Source organism: Dermacentor silvarum, chromosome 7 (assembly GCF_013339745.2).
Source record: "Dermacentor silvarum isolate Dsil-2018 chromosome 7, BIME_Dsil_1.4, whole genome shotgun sequence".
Lineage (NCBI taxonomy): Eukaryota > Metazoa > Arthropoda > Arachnida > Ixodida > Ixodidae > Dermacentor > Dermacentor silvarum.
This window is the reverse complement of record NC_051160.1, coordinates 174,270,603-174,277,823: the sequence shown is the minus strand read 5'-3', so window position 1 is coordinate 174,277,823 and position 7,221 is coordinate 174,270,603.

Genomic DNA, 7,221 nt, shown 5'->3' with positions numbered 1-7,221 from the left:
ATTTACGGAATCCGTGCTGCCATACGAATTCCGCCAATATATCAGCACCGCGATCATCCGCAGTTTTGAAAAGAAAGGTTCTTTTAACAGTGACCACAGGTACTGCATTTGCGAGGAAGCTGAGTTTTGTGTACAATTTGCATAAAATAGTAAAGGAAAGGTTTCTTAAGGAGCCGAATTCCTAAAAAAAGATAAGCGTCGTGAAGACAAATAAACGGCCTTACGACATGTCAGAAAGTCTAGTCAATGCATTGGTCCTGCGGAAGCTAATACGCGGAGTAGTGGTAGCGTCTCTGCCTCACACTGACAAAGTCCGGGTTTCGAGTACTGGTGTGTAACAATTTTTTGCAGTAGACCATCGTATTATACAATTTCACTGGGGCAGGCGAATATATTGAACCTCACCTACTGCTGATTATATATGCACATGTAATAAGAAAAATTATTCTGTCTCCTCACTTTCTCGTAAACTGCAGGACGGAATTATCAGTATGGCACTCAGGTTATTTGTACTAATTATTGTATTACCGATATTGCATGTTATGCTTCTTTATTGCAGTGTTAAATGAGTAACTGTTATAATTTTCTTCTCACGAAAGTAAAGACAGAGCCTACCAACTTTCCTTCAACTTTCTTTGAACAAGCTTTCTTCAAACGAAAATCAAAAACAGAGCTTATCAACTTTTTAAAAACTTTTTTGAACAAGCTTCCTACAAACGAAAGTTTAGACAACCTACCAACATTCTTTAAACTTTCTTTAAACAAACTTTCTTCAAACCGAAGTGAAAACAGATCCCACCAACTTTCTTGTAACATGTGTTAATAGAAGGTAAAAGTACATAGGATGTTACTAAAGTTGATAAAAAGTTGGTAAGAGTTCTAAAGAAAGTAAGGAAGTATTTTTGTATGGGTATGTAGTAAAACAAAAGAGCATTGAATTATGAAAAAGTTACTGAGCATGTGAAAAGTCTTTTGAACCCTAGGCCGTGATTGAATAGCGATTGTATTCCTTCACGCTCTTCATCAGTGGTTTCACCGACGCTCCACCCCAGTTATGAACAGGAATAGCCGGCCGTTGACGGTGGGTGGTAAGAGTGGCGGAAGAACGAGCGCAAAGTATCGCTAAAACCTGCGCCTGCGAATTTCCTAACCTCATCATCCCACCTGACTTTCTGCCGTCCTCGACTGCGCTTCCCTTCTCTTGGTATCCATTCTGTAACCCTAATGGTCCACCGGTTATCCATCCTACGCATTACATGGCCTGCCCAGCTCCATTACAACAAATGATTGAGGACCTTCATCGAGAAAGTGCAAGAATTGGGTTGAAGATGAATATGCAGAAGACAAAGATAATGTTCAATAGCCTGGCAAGCGAACAAGAATTCAGGATCGCCAGTCAGCCTCTAGAATCTGTAAAGGAATATGTTTATCTAGGTCAATTACTCACAGGGGACCCTGATCATGAGAAAGAAATTTACAGAAGAATAAAATTAGGTTGGAGTGCATACGGCAGGCATTGCCAAATCCTGACTGGGAGCTTACCGCTGTCGTTGAAAAGAAAAGTGTACAATCATTGCATTCTACCGGTGCTAACATACGGGGCAGAAACTTGGAGGTTAACAAAGAAGCTCGAGAACAAAATCACAGCCCTTACTTTATTACTGCAACACATAGTCATTATCTATGACTGCAAGAGCTGACATACTGTTCTTTAGATGAATATGTGTATATAGTAAAAGCGAGTGTCTGATTAAGATGTCTCGATTAAAAAGGAACCTCGTTATTGCAATATCGGCGTATATCTGCCCTGCAATATAGAACACTAATACTTCAACTGAACTGTGCTTCAAACTGAACTGTATACAAAAAATTTTAATACAAACCACAGTGTAAGAATAGGTGCTACAAGCTAATCCCTGCGCAAGCGTCAAATAGCGTAATCCTGAGCCAACACGCGAAGCCCATGACACATCGACGTATACACATATGCAGTGTACTCGCGGAAATGCATATATAAGAAATAACTTTCTGCCGGGAAACTGCATAACAAACAGCAACTTTCAATGTTTCCATAATTGTGTTCCTATTCAGTCATAGAAGTCAGACGGAGTAGCATACTTCACAGAAAAATGCAAGTACGCGATAACATCAACGGAAACTTTCGTGAAATTGCTTACAAAATGTGCACAGAAACAATTAAGGACAGCCTTAGCTCAGAATGCGCTCTCCTCTAGTTACACAAAGCTCATTACATGAAGCTTAAGCTACAATAACGCGCACGAGCACCAAACTTGCTTACCTTTCAAGACGTAGTCAGCAAACGCTCCTTCGTCTCACAGGTACCGTGGCACTAACTCTCTTTCCAGCGCAAACACTGTAGAACTTCCGATGAACTCCAGAACCACGAAAGCACAACCCTCAAAAAATTCTTCCATAACTACGATTCGAAGCCCCAGTACCAGGCTTATCACGAGAGAGCGCGGGCAGGCGGGAACAAAGGCAAAGCGGACGGGTGCTGTAGTGAGACACTGTTTACACTGGCGTATCGCACGACGAAACACACGGCGTTTAAGAAGTCCAGATGTTGTGCGATGGTTATTGCACACGATAAGCAGCACATTTTGCCTAGGCACTTGTAATATAAAATTCAACTGCCCCCTCACTGCAACGAGCACTCGCGCACAGCCAACGTGGTACATTACACTGCAACAACAAAACACTGTAGCAGTGCCACACTGTGGTTAACGAAGAAACTTACCGTCCCGATTCGCATCGCTTCAGAAGCATGGCCTTCGAGATTTGCATTTGTCACTCAAGGGAAGTCGTAGCTGAACCATGAGCCAATCCACTCGCCGCTCGCGCGGCTCCACCTGCTTGCAATGGCGGACGGCCTACGGGCTAATATGACACCTATCGAGCACACACGTGATCACCACCTGTATGCACGTTAATTATGGCGCCAAGTGTCATGTTTTCGATATGTGCCCTCATCTTGAATTGGTGAAACCATATTTCCTCTTAGCGTCAGGAATGAAGGTGACAAAACGTGGCGATGGCTGGCTTTCTACAGCACTAGGGCTTCGGCCAAAGTGCAACATGCGTAATGCTTGCACGCACGCGTAAACAAACAGATACGGCCATGCCAGGTACAGAAATTTCACTACTCAGCCAAATGACAATCATAAATTATTCAGTTGTACGCCCAAGCAAGCATTTACGGAATACTTCTCATCCTCCGCCAATCTATCAACACAGCGATCACCCGTAGTTTTGAAAAGAAAGGCTCTTTTAACAGTGACCGCAGGTAGTGCACTTGCGAGACACCCAAGTTTTGTGTATAGTTTGCATAAAATAGTAAAGGAAAGGTTTTTAAGTAGCCGAGTTCCGAAAAAAAAAGCGTCGTGAAGACAAATAAATAGCCTTAGGACACGTCAAAGAGTCTTAGCCAATGCATTCGTGGAGCGGGACCAGTAATAAAAAAAAGCATTCGTGGAGCAGTGGTAGCGTCTCTGCCTCACACGCATCAGTTCCTAGCTGGTTCAAGTACCAATGTATCACATTATTTAAAAATTTTGCAGTCGAGAAAACGTAATAGACAATGTGACTGGGGCAGGCAAATATACTTTACCTTAGCTGCTGCTGATAATATATGCACGAGTAGTAGTAAAATTATTCTGTCTTCTAGCTTTCTCTTAAACTGCAGGAAACAATTATCAGTATGACACTCTGGTTATTCGTACTAATTGTTGTATTACCGATATTGCATGATAAGCTTCTGTACTGCAGTGTTAAATGAGCAAATGAATGAAACACATAAAATTGTTATAATTTTCTTTACACAAAAGTAAAAACAGAGCCTACCAACTTTCTTTAAACTTTATTCAAAGGAACTTGCTTCAAACGAAAGTTAAAACAGGGCCTACCAACTTTCTTTAAACTTTCTTTGAACAAGCTTTCTTCAAATGAAAATAAAAACAGTCTACCTACTTTATTTAAACGTTTTTTAAACAAACTTTCTTCAAAGCGAAGTAAGAACATTATAAAAACTTTATTGTAACATGTGTTAATATAAAGTAAAAGTACATAGGATGTTACTAAAGTTGATAAAAATTTGGTAAGAGTTGTAAAGAAAGCAATGTATTTTTGTATGGGATTGTAGGAAACATTTTAAAGAATATTTTTATAATGCTGTCCACCCTGCATCTCCAACGATCTGAATAGAAGCCGAAGACTGCATTGCCATATCTCAACTCACTGTCCCAATGCACGGACAATTATTTTTTTTACAGACAGGGGCACAAAGCTTTTGATATTAAACAGCCCAGCGACTGACCTCCGTTTAGAACAAATAAACGATAAGTGATGTTGGAAAGATAAGGCACTATCGAAAGAAATTGCAAGATATTTAACACAGTCCACGTGTTTCCGCAATAGACGCACATTTACACGGAACACAGTCCGACTTATATGTAAGTAGAAAAGCATGTTAATTACAGTTGTCTTGAGTGGTGAGCGAAGACAAACAAGTTGTGTTATTTCGGCATTGACAACAATTCCATTGTTAGTGAACCAAAGCATTGCATTGTATACGGCATTTTGCAATATTTTAGTGGAGATTTTGTAGAAAAGATGTTTTGCCAGTAACACAGCGTCGTCAGCATACTGGAAAACCCAACATTTCGAAATTGCCAAAATAAAGCCTTTAACCAAGTTGATAAACAACAACGGCGTTAAAATAAACCCTTGAGGAATTTCAGCATTCAGTGATAACTTAGAACTGAAAATGCCTTTATCTTCTGTAGCGACCGCTTGAAACCGGTTGTTCAAGGAATTTTCGTGAATGTTGTAAAACGGCCCACGTAATCCCCCCAAAATACTTTTTTACTTAACAAGATTTCGTGGTTCAGGGTGTCAAACAGTCGCTACATCTAAGAAGAGAGCGCACGTGAAAAGGTTCTGATCGAAAGCCGAGAACAGTTAATCTGAAAACTCCTCAAGCAGTGCAACAGTACCAAGCCCACAAACAAAGCCAAACTGTCGATCACTCAGAATAGAAAACTTGTTAACAAAAGAAGACATAGTGTGGAAAATAAATTTTTCTAGGACCTGAGCAATAACCGGTACAATAGAAATAGGCCGATACTTTTCGATCTAATCTATCTTCCCTGATTTGTCTAGTTACAAAACAATTGCAGTTTTTAGGCGTTATGAAATTTCGCCACCTTCCAAAAAACATTCAACATATTGTCACGAGACTGCGCGCAATGGGAAAAGACGACGTTGACCACAGGGATGAAGAAGACGACGATTGAAAAGATTCTTTCCATCATCTTGGCAGTGCTACAGATCGCTGTAGATAGTTTGTGGATATATTTTCATTTATACCGTTTCCCGTGGAATTTTGGTGGAGGTGCTGGGTGCTACTCAAGACGGAACTCTGCAGTGGACGTGTCCTGGCAAGTTCCACCATGTCAACAAGCGGGGATATTGCGTCAACCGCAACACCGGAACTCCACCCAGTAATCTTGATCCAACCATGCCACCCTGGCTCTTTTTGCAGCACCGACTACGTCGACGTCGATGACAGGCTTGGGAATTACGAACGCGTCGCAACGACCAATCGGTGGGACCCGACAGTGACACTCGCCAATATCGGTTTCTACCTCAGTTGGACAGCGCGCGTCTGGTTTGAGACTCACGACACAGACCTGACCAGCTGGGATCTATATGCGCAGAAGCTTTGTGACCTATTTGGCAAGCAAATTGGCCGCCAGCGCGCCGCTTCGCAAGATTTGTCCTGTCGGGCCCAATCTCCCACGGAGTCGTACGTGTCGTGCATCCTTGACGTTATCGCCCTTTGCCGCCGAGTTGATGCCACCACCACCGAGGCGGACAAAGTAAATCACGTCCTGAAAGGCATTGCTGATGATGCTTTCAACTTGCTGGTCTTTAAGGACTACTCGAGCGCTGAAGACATTGTTAAGGAATGCCGGCGTTTTGAAGCATTTAAGAGTTGCTGCATCGCCTAACAATTCATGCGGCTACCAAACACGGCCGCTACATCGTCCTGCGCGGACGTTCAGCCACCGAACCAGCAACCGACCACCGATAGCCTCGTCCGCATCGTGCGTCGGGAAATTGCGGCGGCGTCGCCACCTTTCTATTTCGCACGCCGTTCCGACGATTCCAAGCCGTCGTTAGGGAAGAGCTGGCTAACGTAGGACTCCAGCCTGCTACCTCCCTTCCTCACCCTCGGGTCAGTTCTGTTCTTCCGCCTTATAGAAATAAAGCAACGTTGCACCGCTATTGTGATCCGGCTCAGTGGAGAATCCAGGACGATAAGCCCATATGTTTTCATTGCCGCGGCGTTGGACATATTTCCCGTCACTGCCGGTATCGTCAACCTTCCTCCCCTAGCTCATTTTTCGACATTCGCGATGACGCCAATCGGCACCTGCAGTTTCGCTCTCGTAACAACTCACCGCTTCGAGACGCTCCTGTACCAATTCGCAGCTCCAGCCGTTCAGCTTCCCCGCAAGATCATCGTTCCCGGTCACCTTTGCCCCGCCGCTATTCATCGCCGCACCCCTCTGGCCGCTCTTCCCAGGAAAACTTAGCAATGCCGCTCCCGGAGGTGATGCTGCATTGGACCCACGCCCTGCAAAGCCTCTTTCAAATTTTCCCACACGCGACAACCAACTTGCTGTAGAAGTGGATGGCCTACCCGTTACTGCCCTTATCGATACCGGTGCACATATTTGTGTCATGAGCGCTGATCTCCGTGAATGCTTACACAAGGTGCTAACACCTCTAGAGTCCCGCGTTGGGCGTGTCGGTGACGGCGGATAATATCTGGAGGGTGATATTAGTAATATTGTTAGGGTGAGGTGCGTTTATGAATGAAAATGATCAATGCGAGAGGCCTAGGGACCGATGAGATCACATTCCTTACCTAAATCAGTGTAAATAATGCTTTCAGTGTGGTGCAAGTGCCCTCACGACTTGCTTATTCTTCAAAGGTGAATTGGTAAAACGATGACTCATAAGTTATGATAATTAGTCACGCGGCTGAAATATGGCACTGCGTCCATCCATGATTGCACGCATGTTCTCAACCGGCCGCCTAGCAGCAGCGCATTACCCTGCACCATGGAGCAACGAGAAGCATTCTTTCTCCATTTACTCCATCCATGCGCTGCGCTCACGACCAGTCGTGGCTGT